This window comes from Durio zibethinus, chromosome 5 (assembly GCF_047325235.1).
Source record: "Durio zibethinus cultivar Kanyao isolate XHJ-2024 chromosome 5, ASM4732523v1, whole genome shotgun sequence".
NCBI classification, from domain to species: Eukaryota; Viridiplantae; Streptophyta; class Magnoliopsida; order Malvales; family Malvaceae; genus Durio; species Durio zibethinus.
Genome location: NC_143166.1, coordinates 25841233 through 25857221, shown reverse-complemented (window position 1 = coordinate 25857221; position 15989 = coordinate 25841233). Strand labels below are relative to the sequence as shown.

At 29.8% G+C, this 15989-nt stretch overlaps 1 pseudogene; it reads right to left on the bottom strand.

Annotated features, from left to right (window-relative positions):
• Positions 1-3930: 3930 nt before the first annotated feature.
• On the bottom strand, positions 3931-4837 carry LOC149518865 (uncharacterized; annotated as a pseudogene).
• Positions 4838-15989: the final 11152 nt, after the last annotated feature.

Here is a 15989-nt window from a genome sequence, read left to right as displayed (position 1 = left end):
AGTGCTGTTGCTCTATTACTACTATGATATAACCGGGGTCTCCTTTTTCCAAACTGAAAGAGCAGACGGTACTTTAGACCGGGCCGAATAGGACATTTTAACGCCCAAACGCCTATGCCCAACATTTGGATGGGATACATTGGATCATCCTTGGCAACAACCCAGGCTCAAAAATATAGTTGGGCTCCTCTCACCTCTCTAATTATATAATGACAAATTATTTTATTAGTGGTGTAATTTTTAGATTTTACAAATAAAATTATTAAAATGATATATATTTCTTTAGATATATTTTAAAAACAACAAATTAGTTTAAAAAAATGAGATCAATCTCTTAAATTTACTTATAAAATTAAAAAATTATATGAATAATGTATCAAATATGAATTTTTATATATTTTGTTACATAAATGCAAAAATACAAGAGTATTGTTTTTTTTTTTTTCCAATTTATAACTTTAAAATATATATAATCTTCTAGATTGATGAGTGGGCTTGAGTTTTTAAACATCCAGCTCGCTTGGCAAAAATTATATTTCTCTTCAAACCATGCTAGGTTTCGGGAAAGGCTATTTCTTCACAATATGGGACATATAACCTGGTCCAACTTTGCCCAACCGATTCAATGATTGATTAAAATGAATTATAGAATTATATAATGATATTTTATAAAAATAAATTTTAACATTTTTAAAAATAAATATATATAATTTTAAAAGTATATTTAAAATTAATTTTATGAAATATTATTATGTGATTCATTGATAATATATATAAATATGAATTCAGTAAAACATAGATCTTATCCTTAATTTATGATGATTAAAATGAGGTTCTCCTTTAATATATGATTTTCTTTCTTTATTCTTCTTGTGGTTAATGTTATAACAATTTTTCATTTTGAGATTCAATAGCTAAACACAAAACATGAGTCATCATCAATCTTTTTATTTAAGTATGATTAATCATCTAAAAATTTATCTTCTCAATATACCTTAAAATTAATTAAGATTTATCAAAAAATTATTTTGATGTACGAAATCAGAGTCAAATTTAAAAATACAATTATGTGTGAAAAATATTATAATACCCCCACAATATCCGTCCAAAAATAGTGTCAATTAATTTTACATTTTCTTAGAAATATCATGATTAAATGGTCTTTTATTCTCTTTTATTATTTATTATTCAAATATTAAAAGTTTTTTTTAAATAATTTCCAACACTTTCAATATAATTTTAAAAAAATTTTCATCTAAAACATATTTAAAAAATCACTTAATTTTTTAAGAAATTCTATCATCGGATTGGTTTAGAGATTTATTATTATTATTATTATTATTTACTTTTTTTTAATCTTATTTTAAGAATAACTGTGAATCCATGATATTGAAATTTTATTTAATTTATACATCATTAAAAAAAAAAACTTAGATAATATATAATTTTTTGAATTTTTAAGAAAAGAACTCATTCATAATTTTTTTAAAAATTATGTTTGATCAAGGATTATATTTTGTTTCACAGTTTATTAATTTTTTTATTAAAAATTTTTATGCTAAATTAAGCTAATTAGTATTTTTTTTATTTTTTTAAATTTACTATTGATTTATTTTTATTATTTATTTGATTTTTTTTAATTTTTATTAGTGTTTTATTTATATTTTCATATTTTTTATTTTTATATTCTTATATTGAAAATATATCTAAATTTTTCATCATTTTAGAAACATTTAGAAATATTTTCTCATCTAAATATTTTTTAAAAAATCAATTATTCTTGACCTTTTAGAATTGTATCATCAACTTTTACTAAATTTATTTTAAGAAATGTTTAAAAATTCTTTAAAAAATTTATTTCATTTTAAAATATAAATTCTTAATTATTGAAAACTTTACTAAAGTTTCCATCTTTATAATAAAATTTTAAAAAAAAAATTTCACCTAAAAATTTTTTAAACGATCAATTATTCTTACTTATTAGAATTCTACCATCGGATAATTCTTGTAAATGTTATCAATAAAAATTTTAAATTATTTTTATTAAATTTTATTCAATATTAAATTTGTTTAAACTATCCGTCATTTTGGAATAATTTAAACAAAATTCTTTCTTTAAAAGTTTCAGAAATCATTCATTCATGACTTCGTTATCAGATTCTCATTTAGTATTATTTTTTATTTTTATTTAGTTTTGAAATTTCATTTAAATTACATCATTTTGGAATAATTTATACAAAATTCTTTCTTGAAAAATTTTAGAAAGTCATTCATTCATGATTTTTGAGAATTTCATCATCAATTTTTAAAAAAATTTGTTTTTATTTATTATTTATTAATTTTTAATTTTTATTCTTTTCTATTCTATAGAAAACAAATTACCACTTATTACTTCTAAAAATTTTCCTAAAAAATACATAAATAAATATTTAGACATTTTATTAGTTAATTATTTAAAAAATAATTTAATAAGTTAAATAAGGAAAATTAAATATTTATTAGAATAATTAAAACATAAAGTAAATAAATCAAAATCAAAATCAAAATAGAAAATAGAAAATAGAAAATAAATAAAAAATAGAAAAGGAAAAACTTAGAAATGGGTAAAGTATCCTCATAAATTGGTGCACAGGTTTAACGAGTCAGGCATGAGATTGGGACACCCAAAATGGCTTCATTTTGAAAAGCCTATAAAAGACTCTAAAATAGATTTAAAAAAAAAAAATTTCTCCTCTCTCTTCCTAAACTCTCTTTCCTAAAACAAAAAACAAAAAAACCTTCACTGAACAATCTCAAAACCTAGTTTTCAATCAGATATTATCGTACCAGCATCAAGAATTTCAATCAGTGCTAAAAGGTTCAAAGTTTTCTTAGTTTCTAGCTTGTTTTTCAGGTTTTGGTGGTTGAAAATTTCACTTGATCATTGAAAAATTCAAAAATTTCTATATTTTGATGACCTAAAAAAATTCCAAAATGATTTTCTCATTCTCTTAAACATGATTCTTCAACTAGTTTCCAAAAAAAAAAAAATCACAAAAGGCCTAGATCGATTTTTTATTTTTAGTTTTTTCCATTTTTTGTTGGTTCCCTTCAAGAATATGACTAATAGATTTTTTTCCTAGATATGTTTTTGGTTGTTTTTAGCTTCTAGGTGTTTGATGGTCTCAAGTATGGGTCTCAAGAAGGCAAAAATATGTTTTTTTTTTTTTTATAGTCTAAGGTTTATATGGTTTGGTTGAAAAGGAAAAGTAAAAAAAAAAAAAATTGAAGTTGCTAAAAATCTATTAAGTGACCTGTTGTCAGAAAAAAAAATTTTTCCATGTATTTTTTTCTTTTTTTATGTATATCTTAGTTTTGCAGTATTTGAAAACTTAATTTATATAGTCGATTAAGGATTCAATCCCTGGTTTTAAAGGATTGTAGAAGATTTTTGGGATTGTCACCGGTAACTTGTCATTACTGGTCATTATGCTAAAAAAGGTAGTGGTGGCAAAGTGGTTAACAACTTGATTTTAGCTACCCAGGTCTCTGCTGTGTTGAAATTTTTTTTTTACTTTTGTTTTTTTTAATTTTTTTGGATTTTTTTTATGTTTTACTTAAGCTCATTAAATTAAATCTAAGAAATCAAGTCCAGTTAATCCCAATAAATCAAGTTAGTCTAGACATTTGGTTCCAATTTTGTCAAGCTCAATTCAATTTGAATAATTCAAGCACAAATAACTAATTGAGTCCAATATACCATTACAATTAGCTCATAGCCCATCTTGTAAGTTCAACAAAATTAAGTTAACTTTTGACCAATTTAGAATATTGAATTTACCACATGATAAATTAGAGGATTATTTGGAGTTTGATATTTTAGCACCCAATTAATTTTGTTGACTTCAAGAAAGACAGCATAATATATAGTTAGCCCTTCCAAAAATATAATTAAGTCTAATATATTGATACCATATAGTCTTCAGTCTTTTTTTATATGTAAAGCATAAGTTTGTGCAAACATAAGTGAGACTAAAAAAAAAATTGAAAAACTCTAGAACTTAGTCTTCTTGATATTAAATATATCAACTATCCAAAACTATTTTCTTTTTTTATTCATAATCATGACCAATATTTAGGCATATATTTTTCTTGGCTCTCGTGGTACTTTTCCTTATTTTGGTACCTTTCCATGGAGCTTAACTCATTGGTTTCTCTGTAATTCCATAGTAACTTTCATTTTTAGTAGTTTTCTTACTTGATGACCTATATCTATTAGGATAATAATTCTTATTCCTCACATCATAATAGCACTTACCACCTTTCATAAATCTGGTGTTACTCATTCCTTGTTTCCTAGTCTCATAGTCATTATTGTTGTAGTTGCTACTATAGCCATTGCTGTTGTACTTGTTTGTAGTGTAACCATTATTGTTGTAATTACTGGTGGTATAGCCATTGTTTTTGTAATTGCTTGTGGTGTAACCATTACTATTGTAGTTGTTTTTCTCACAGCCTATCTCATATTTTTCATCAGCTAGCCCTTTAGCCAAAACATCATTTTCAAAAGTGGTGGTAGTGGTTAGAGTGTTGTCAGTGTTGACAATCTCCTTTGTAGGGGGAACATACTAGAGCCCTAACCATAAAGGCCATCAAAATGATCTTGGCTTTCATAGTTAGCAAGTGCTAGTGTTGGAGTTACTGCTAGCATTGGTGTAGATATCTGATCTAAAAGAGAAATTTTGGCCCCAAAGTGGATAATCTTGCTAAATAACTTGCTTTCCTTAGCTTGAATCTGGATAGAAGAGGATAACATCAGAAGGATGAAAAAAGAAATGTCATTTACAAAAGAAGCCATGACTAAGAAAGTAAATCAAGAAGAAATAGTTGGTGGCAAGCTCCATTAGTTATTAAGTTTTTTTATAGACTTTGTTAATTTGTAGAAGACTAGATAGTTATATGCTGATTAAGGAAAGCAAAAGGTGTAGGGAAAAAAATAATGATGAAAAGTAAGACATTCAATATGGGCATTCTATAAGAATGTCTAACCTTGTAGTAAGACACCTAAAATCTTTTATATTGATATGATGAGTTAAAAAGATGTGGGCTTATTTTAATCTTTGAATCAGGCTCTTCTTTTTTTTTGTTTTGATCAAAAGATAGTGGGAATGAAAATGGGGTACTATCAATTAAGTTAGTTAGGTATGTAATTAATTGAAACTGAAATCTCATCTCATCTCTTTTTTTTTTCTCTTTCTCTCTTTATAATTATGTCTAAGTGTAACAAAAAAGAAAAGTGCACAGGAAAGAACATAAAAGTAATATTATAATTATTACTTTGACATTGGCATACTCTCTTAGCTACCCTATAATTCAAATACTGATGTCATATGCTAATCCTTCACTTTTTTGTCTTTGTTTTTGTTTTTTTTTCTCTAAAAGTGTTTGATAAGTTTCAATGTTCTTTTGAAGATGGAAATTAACAATATTACTATGATTTAAAACAATTTTCCAAACACTAGCCTTCTTTATATATTTGTAAATGCATTAAAAAGCAATATTGCAGACACATGAAATGATATGTCATTTTAATCCTTTGCCTAACTTGGCTGATATTTGCATATGTCATTTGAATTGCACATGTTTTTATTTATCTCCAAGCTTTAAGACCACCAATATAATGACAAGACTCCAACTTTTTTTTTCATGCCTCAATGTTTATTCCTTTAAATCGTCATTCATAACCACTACATAATTATTGAGGCATTAATGAAGATCCACTTAATGATGATCCACTTAAAATCAATATCTATAATTTAAGTTTAGCTTCAAAATTAAGCAAAATTTTAGATTTATATTTGAATGCATTATCATTGTATAAATGCTATATGGTTATTAAATTATAAATAATATTTTATAAGAAATTAATTTTAAATTTATTTATACCAAACTCTGACCTAAGGGTATTCCTAGAAAGATAAGAGAAGGAAAAGAGCAGTTTGATATAAAGGTTGGGAGTATTCCCTGTGTTTGTACTCTGATGTGTAAGTTAAAGATCAAAATAAAAGAGGTTGGAAGGAGAGAAAAGTAAGGGTTTGGGCAAGATAGAACTTAGAATGATAATACCTAAATGTCCATATTTATAGGTGAGAGGAGGGACCAATGGGAGACAATAATGACGTGGCTAAATTGATATGGCATTGAACATGTCAGGTTGACCTGACATGTCAGGTCCACTCAAGTCCACTCAAATATTTTAAAAATACCTCCGATTGTTTGTTAACCACCTTATTTATCTAAAATGCTCATGGTTGCTTGTTAACAACCTTTAATAGGGAAAAAAGATCATAATGCCCTTTTAACCACTAAATGTCCCCAACATTTTATGCCTCACTAAAAAGCAATCTAAGTATTAGATTGTTAGATGTGTGGTTAATTTATTCTACACATGTTGGTCAACTCAAAGGGGATCACCAAGGATCTTATCTCTTTTGGGTCAAGGTTGTAAATCCATGGGATTTACATTAAGGCCAGCATCAAAGGGTGAGATTTGTTGTTTACTTCGATCCAAGCTGTCTTAGTGTATACTGACCAGACATGAGTATGATCTTATATATATGCTTTAAGTTAAATATATGCCTTGTTTGAAAGTTCCTAAAATGTCCTTATCTAAAGTGATCTGAGGTGAAGATGAAAGGTTTAGGGGTTGAAGAGTTCGTCTGGTTAATGTGAGACTTAAACGTTTTTCAAAAACTTGAATCCTCATTAAAGCTCTAATGGTAACCTTGTTGCCAGTTTGTTAGATTGATTCGACCTGGAGACCTATCTGGTCTTACAGGTTTAGGTGGTTAATATCACATTAAATAAGAAGATAGATTGTTTGGACGATAAAATTTAGAACAAGAAAGGTGAAAAATGCTCTCTAACGATGTCCTAACAAGTGGCATAATTTGGACTATCCATTTGATCAGGGAATAGCTATATAATGGGCTATTAGGATATTTATTTTTTACCTTTTTACTTTTTTGCTCTTCATCTAACCTAAGTTTTCCAACTATAAAAAGCTTTCTAACCTCTTCTAACCTTATATTCTTCATTCTTTCAACCATTCTTTCAACTTAACCTTAGTAGTATTCTCTCCATCATGTCTTCTAATGTTAGTTTTAGGGATCTGAAAAGCTTCAGAGTAGAACCAAAGGGAGGTTGACTAGGGTAGAATAATGATTACGTAGTCCCACCTATCATCAAAGGTCAAAACTATAGTAAAATGGCCTATTAGCTTAATCTAATGTCCAAAAAAGTGTAACAATGAATTTTTTAAAATGCTCGGGCAAGAGAAGAATGGGTCCTAAGTATGGATGAATTGTATGTTTAGATAGACTTTGACTTGAAAAACCTATTTTTTTTTTCTATTTTTTAGGTCGGTCTATCTTCTATAACTGACCTTGCTTCGTCTTTTTTTGTTCTTCAATCTTAGATTCAGTCTCTTTAATTTTTTTTTCCTTTGCTCCTTATCTTATAAATGCTATTGTAATTTTTTTTAGTTTTCCTCGATCAACTCTTGTTAACATTCCTTTTTATTTCGAAGAATATCTTCGTCCTTTCTTTCCCTCAAGGTTGTGGTACTTTTTACCACTACTTCAACTAAAATCTTGTTTCTACTCAAGAGTCTGAGCCTTCTAACAGTAAACATTCTGATGCCAAAAGGATTCCTAAGAGGAACAAAAAAAAAGGAAAATACCTATACTAGGGAAGACAATGGTGAGGAGGGAGCTCATTGAAATTAGATGAATTGATCGAGGTTCCTATATATACCATATGCTCCTTAGGTATAATCCCTAAGGACATAATGAAAAATTTAAAGGGTAAGGTGGATTTTTAAGACTACCCAAATATGTGTTCATCTGATCACGTCCATTCTTTGATTATGAACTTTTGCTTCTCAAGAGAAGGGTATAGTATATTAATGCCAACCTTTTTAGATAGGATCATTAATAAACTGAAACTTCAATAACTCAAGTTTATTAAGATTCACTAGCGGCTAGTCTAAGGTTCTCTATTTATTTTTTATTTATTTTAATTTTTAATTTTTATAATTTGACAGTCACCCAATTCACTTTAAACTCTATATAGTACATAGTAAGATTTATAATTCTTTATCAACACTTAGCTATTCTTTCCAATTTCTCTCTATTTAAGGAATTTTTTTCATTAAAAAACACTTGAGTGATAAGAAGTGGTTCTATGTCACAGCTAGACCCAATAAAAAGCTATTCACGAACTACTTGAGTTCTATTAAAAACTAAAAGATGGTCTTCTTTTACCTCTAAAAGGATAAAAAAAATGAAGACAATGAGTTCGAGGTCGAGGCTTAGGAAATAATAAATGAGCTCAATAATTTTGTTAATGTGCATATTGCTCTTTCTATCCTAAACCTAATAAATTAGGATAAAATAATGGAATGCACATGAAGATGAAGCTTGTTATAGATGCATATGAGTTAACGTCCCCTAAAATGATAAACAAATCGAAGTACTAGGGTAAGTGTAAGGTAACTTTGTAAGATCTTTATTTTATCTTATTTTTCTCTAACTCTCATCTTGATTTTGCAGAAATATCTTCTAACCCAGTTAAACAATTTAACTTTTACCTTTTCTAACATAAGTCAAAGACCAAAAAAGGTCAGAATAAGAAAATCTAGCTCGGTGCCCTTTTTCTCAGGGGATTAAAGTTGTGAACCCTATAGTGAATAAACAATTGAGGTCATCAACTCAACCTTTTACCACCACCAAAAAGCATAAGACAATGGCACATCAAAAGCTTCCATCACTAGCTCTCCTTTTTGTAAATAAATTGAGGATAGGGCCTCCTCTTCCACCTTAAAATATCCTGAGTCCAAGGTTCTAAGGCCCAACTCAAAGAAGGTTTGCACCAACCTAAAGTAAACTACTAGTGAGAACCCACTAGAGAGTTTTGACATGGCTAAAACGTTTCTACAAGGTCATGGTCCCTTATAACAATAAGTATTATATCGCTTTAGCTCATTTTTAAGTTTTTATTTTTTTTGTTATTTTTTTAAGTCTAAGTTCATCTTTTATAATTTACCAAAAACTCCCACCTTAACCTGCTAACAATACTAGCTAAATCTACACCATGTTTATCTAGCTTTGGCTCACTTGTTTAAGGCCAAGAAAGATTTGACAACCTAGGGTAAGGAACATAAAAAAAGCATAACATCCTTGGGCAATCTAAGGTCCAGCCTCAGTGTTTCCCATTAAAAGTAGGTTAATTAAAAAAAATAGATAGACAAGCTAATGGACAGGATGGAAAGCATGCATATAAATAAAGCCTTAGCAAACTTCATAAAAGGTCAGGCTGAGCTAAAGCTTAGTGAAGCTTAGGCTAAAATAATGAAGCTGAGGTTCCAACTAGATGTTGAGTGAAGAAAAAAGAATAAATTAAGCAGAAAGCCAAGGAGACCTACGGGGATGAGGCATCTAAGAGTTCAAAACATTTGGAGAATTCATTTAACTCTAAGTGAAGTTCTCAAAAAAGAATGTCTTCAATGCCTTCAAGCTTACGAATGATGAAGTGCTATTCAAGTTTGCTGACCTCAACCTCAACCTTTCTTATGTTAGCCAGGACAACATCAAGTTAAGACTGCTTTACATTATTCCAATGAGGAAGAAGATAAGGATGCAACTATAGATACTGAGCTCGAGACTACTTTGTTACTGTTACTATTGCTAAGATTGACCAGGTTGCTACTACTGATGCTTAAAACTTTTTATTTTTTTATTGATTTTTTGTAAATTTTTATTCAAGGATGAGGTTAGATTTTTTGTTGTAATCTCAGATTAAATAACTATACTAAACTTCTATCAATTAATAATTTTTTGTACTAACTTGCTAATGTAAATGAGAAGTAGAACTTTTTATTTCAAGTATCAATTCAGTTTTGCTTCCTTTTTGCCTATTTAATTCAAGTTTCCAATTTAAAATTAGATAATAGTTCACAAAATGACCTCATGGCTTAAGTTCGATGAACTTAGCTTGGACAATTCAAAATAAATCAACCAAATGTTAAGTTAAAACTTAACATTATAATATTTTAAATTAACTAAATGTTCAAGTAAGCTCAACTCGATTAAAGGAAGCTTAAAACTTAACTAAATGTTTAAGAATATTTTAAATTAACTGAAGAATCCATTTTGATACAAGTATTAGGTTAGACTTTGTTAGGTTAGTCAAAGACTGAGCTTAAAAGTTAAAATAAACATAATCATCTTTTACTAAGTCTCAAATTGGACTTAGCTGAGGTCATATTAGGTCAAACAAAACACAATTTCAAGACTCATCGTAAACATAATCATTGTAACTTCATTCAATGATTTTTAAATTACAAGTATGAGCTCAACTAAATCTAAGCTATTGATAATGCATTTTTAAATTGTCTATGTTCCATGTTCTTGGGATGATACTACCATTCATGTCCTGTAATCTGTAAGCCTTGTCATGGATGACCTTCTTAACCACATACGGCTCTTCTCAGGTTAAAACTAACTTATTATCTTGGCCATCAACTTATAAGGCTTCAATCTTTCTAAATACCAGTTCACCATTCTTAATGTTTTTATGTTTGATTGTTATAGCAGTTAGAAACCTTTTACTTATAAGATTCTATTCATGTTAGGGCCATATCTCTTTTTTTTTTCAACTGAATCCAAGTTGGCCCTTGAGGCATCTTCATTTCCTTCCCTTGACCTTAGTTTGATTCTTAAGATTGGAAGGCTGGTTTTAATGGACACAACAACTTCTGCTTTAACTACTAAGTGGAAAGGTGTTTTTTTTATAGAGACCTTTGTGGTTATCTTCAGGGTTTATAATACTCTGAGGAGCTTATCGGTCCACTTACCTTTGGCTTTATTCAACTTTTTCTTTAGTGCTTCCAATATTGTCTTATTAATAGCTTTTGCTTGTCTATTGAATTAAGAGTGGGCAACCAACATGAATCTTAAATCAATGTGGAAGTTCGAGTACCATTATTTGAATATCAGATTTTCAAACTATTTGCCATTGTCCATTACTATGGACTGAGATAAGTCAAACTAATAGACTATGTTCTTTCATATAAATTTATCAACTTAAGCCTTTGTTGTAGTAGCTAAAACTTTGGTTTCAAGCTATTTCATGAAAGTTTACTGCTACCAAAATAAATCTCTTTTATCTGTTAGCCAAGGTGAATGGTTCGATAACATCCATCCCTCATTGCATGAAGAGCCAAAGGCTTATGATGGGAATGAGCTCGGTCAATGAAAGATATTGCACATGGATAAATTTTTAGTATTTATCACATCTTTTCACTATGTTAGTCGTATCTTTCTAATGGTGAGCCAATAATAACCCTACCTAAGTACCTTGTAAGCAAGTAATGAAAGTCTGAGATGATTTCCATATATCTTTTTCATGAATTTTTTTAAGGACATATTTTACTTCTTTGTCGTCCATACATCTTAGGTAAAGCAAGCTAAAAAATCTCCTGTATAACTTTTCATTGATCATAACGTACTAAGGAGCCTTTTTTATCAAGGTTTTAGCTCAAATCTTATCTTTAAGTAGTTCTCATGTGGTCAGATATGCCTTGATCGGGGTTACTGAAGTTTTTTTTCCTCAATTTATCTAACCGGTTTCTTTTTAGTGCTCTTCTACCTAAATTCTTCCACTAGCACTTGACTCAAATTTTTTGTTATCATTCCTAAGGCTAGCTTAGACAAGAAATCTCTTAGCAAGTTTTTTTACCTTGATATTTTCCTCACCTCGACTTTATGAAAAATGGTGACAAGGGCTAGTGCTTTATCTAAGTATTTTTGGATTCTTTTTTTTTTAGTTTTGAGCTCTCAATTTATCTAACCGACCACCAACTAAGAGTCACTATGTATAGTTATATATTTGACATTTAGCTCAACTGCTAGTCTTAGGCTAGTTATCAATGCTTTATACTCGGCCTTATTGTTAGATATCTCGAATATGAATTTCAAATAGTATTGATATCATAGCCTTTTTAAGTTGATCAAGATAAGGTAAGTTTCACTATTGTGGCTAGTAAGGTAGGTCTCACTGTTGTGGCTAGTAGCTGATTCATTAAAATAAAGTTCTTATATCTTTTTTTTTTTAATTTCCTCGTCCTTCTCATATTGTTCATTAAAATAAGTTGAAGTAGTTCTATGATAAAATCTACAATCACTTGGGATTTTAAGGTCGATTTGTGAAGTGTATGCTGGTCAAATTCACTAAGCTTTACTATCCACTTGATTAATCTACTTGATAGCTTTAGCTTCTATAAAACCTGCTAGAGTGGTTGGTCGATTAATACATGAATTATGTAAGCTTGAATGTATAGTTTGAGTTTTTTAGCTAATGTGACTACTGCATAAACTAATTTTTCTATCATGGTGTAATTTTCTTCAATCCTATCAGCACCTTGGTTTAAAGTAGAATGACTGCTATTTCTCATCTTATTTTTAGATTAAGATCGAATTGATGGATCGATCAGTGGTCACCAAATACAGATATAATACTTATCGAGCTTTGATTTAGAAATGATGGATAGAGATGATAGAAACTCTTTAAGCTCATTAAATGCTTTCTAACATTGAAAGGTCCATTCGAAGTCGGAGATGCTTTTAAAGATCTTGAAAGATGATAAGTATCGTTCTACCAACCTGAACATAAACCTACCCAAAGCAACTATTGTTTTGATTAACCTCTATGCTTCTTTCACTAATATTGGTGCTTTCATATTTAAAATTGCCTGAACCTTCTTTAGGTTTGCCTATATTCTTTTTTTGTTAATCATGTAATTGAGGAATTTATTCGATGTGACTCTGAAAAAGCACTTGCTAGGGTTAAGTCTCATGTTATATTTTTTAAAGGTGTCAAAGGTTTTTTTAAGGTCTTTCCAATGCTTGACGGGCTCTTACTTTTTACTATCATGTCATCACATATACCTTTATGTTTTGATTGATCTAATTCTTAAAAACCTTATTGACTAGTTTTTGGTAGGTCGCTTTTGCATTTTTCAGACCAAATGCTAATAACTTGTAACAAGATAGACCTTTTTTAGTAATGAAAACCATTTTTTTCTCATCTTCTTTTAGCATTTTAGTTTGATTATAGTCAGAGTAGGCATTCATAAAATCGAGGAGGATGTACTCGGCACTATTGTTCACTAGCCAATCTATATTGGGAAGAGGAAAACTATCTTTTGTGCATGCTTTTGTTAAGGTTGGTAAAATTGACACACATTTTTCATTTTTTACAATGTTTCTTAACCATGACCACATTGGCTATCCATTCAAGGTAGTAAACCTCCCTAATGAAGCATGCTTGTAATAGCTTGTTGACCACTTCCTCAATAGCCTTTTACCTTTCTAAGGTAAAGATCTTTTTCTTTTGTTGAACTGGTTTTATGTTCAAGTTGGTGTACAACCTATTGAACATTTCATTGGTATCAATACCGGGTATATCGGATGGTGTCCAAGTGAATAGATTGGTATTGTTTCTTAAAATTTCTCAAAAGTTGGATTAATTGCTCTTTATGTTTAAGTTTAATTCCAATATGCATATACTTTTCAAGGGTGTTTTCTCTGAATGGTACAAACATAATGTCTTATGCTGGTTTAAACAATTTTCATTTGCCTTGGATCCTGATCATTTTTTTTGTTCAGTTAGGTTAAGATCGTTTCTTGTGGAGATAGATCCCGATGTGGCCATTAGTATATTTTTAATAAATGATTAGAATTTAGAACTGAATAAAATGTATACATGTTTCATTTCAATTTTGCTTATGGCTAGCGTATTAGCTTGATCTTATTAACATGTAGATGCTTGTGCCAGCTTAAGGCTTGATCACTATCAAGATTTATTCAAATGTTACAAAAATTGTTAAAAGTCTTTTCTGTTAGAGTGGAGCATAAAAGCTTAAAGTAACTTAAAAGCACACTTTTGTTAGGTTAATTTTCTATTGTTCTGGGTGTTTACTCTTATTTTCCTTTTTCTCTTCAGTTTTTGTTCCTTGCTTCTATTACTCAACCTTCTTGACCACAACTAAACCATCAGTTTACTTTTTAGTCCTTCTTTTCATTGTGGTAACATAACATTGTCATATCACAAACTGGTCTCCTTTTACCTCTCTAACCCCTTAGGGTATTAGAAACTTTACTTTTAGATGGAAAGCTAAGCCTATAAGCCATATAACATATTGGCTAGGTCAGCCTAACATCATATTATAGGTAGATGGAAAGTCCACAACCATAATTCTATGATTGATGCAACTATATTTAGTTTTTTCCCTAGAGAGATTGATAATTTGATAGTCTCTTTTATTGGTACATACTCATTTTTAAATTCGATCAAAGTCATGGTGATTGATTGCAGCTAGTTTTCTTTATTTCCTATATTCTTATGATGACATAGTATAGGACATCGGTTGAGCTTTTATTATTAAACAAGATCTTTTTGAACACATAATTGTACACCACAGTAATGATCACTATAGCATCATCGTAGAGGTAATGAATTCTTTCCAAGTCTTTTGAACTACATGAGATCGGTTAGTCTTTTCAGTTTTTCACTTTCTTTATTAAAAAATCGATGGCCATGACCATACCTTGATCAAAATTTTTTTGGTCGAAATAGAGCTTCCCCCAATGATCACATTGATTACCTAGACAATTAGTTTATTATTAGTAGTTCAACCCTCCTCTTCTCTTTGCTTATCTTTCTAAACTTTTTTATTCTATTTTTCTCTAGCCTACCTTCTCTATCCTTTATGGGTTTTCTTTGGTCCCTTTTGTAGTCTAGTTTATTTTGCCCCTATCTTTATTGGTCTGTAAACCTTCATGGCTGACCTCTTTTAATTAAAGCTTCAATATCATTTTTTAGGTTGACATAATCCTCGATATTATAGCCATGTCTCTATGAAAGGCATATCTTTTGATCGGATCCCTATTTGTGTTTTGCCTCAGTGGTTTCTGCCATCTGAGCTTCGAATTCCTTTTAATTTATCTCAAAATTTTTTCTCAAGAGGTATCCAATGCAATGTAGTTTTTTTCTTCACTGGAGCATTTGGTCCTATGTTGTCTCTTTCTTGATAGAGGATCATAGAAATCCTTACCTTTTTTACTACTAAGGAGAAAGGATAAGCCTTTCTCATCTCAATCGCCAATGAGGGCGATGAACCTCTCTCACCTCAGTTATTTCTCATTGTAGCTTAACATTTATACATTTCTCAACCACAAGAAAAACATCAACCAACATTTTGGGTGGCTCTAAAGATAGGGTCAGATTGAGGTGATACTCTTTGTTATTGAGTCCACTTGTTATGGCGGCTACAATGGTCATTTGTTCTAGGTCTTTCACTTGTAAAGCTTATGCATTAAAATGCGTAATATAATCTTTCAAATATTCATTTTTTGCCTTTATGAACTGACATCGGGCTCAAGTTGTCTTCTTTATTATTTAACTACTTATGAATCAGGACCAAAAAGAGTGGCTGAGCTTTTTAAATGTTATGATTGACCTCAATTTTAGGCTACTATACCAAGATCGAGCTACGCCCTTGAGGGTAATAGCTAGGCTCTTACACATTACAGCTCCATTTGTATCCTGCATCATCATGTTAGTTTAATAAAGCTCCAAGTGATCAAAGGGGTTAAATATTCCATCATAAGTTTCTAAGGTTGGCATTTTAAACCTCTTCGGAGGCATAGCTCTATCAATTTCTTCAATGAAGGGTGAAGTCTCCAAGAACTTAAGCTTGGTTTCCAAAGCTATTACCTTGCCTTTCAATTTCTTCTCCATGGCTTGCATCTGAACTTCTAAGTCTTTGCTTAGTTAGGGTTCCAAGTCAGCTTATTTTGATTTTTGGATTGTGGCGTGTGTCGAGTTATGGCCAGGTAATGGTGAGTGGCTAGAACATCATACCTTATTCTTTAAAGGCAGAAAAAGCT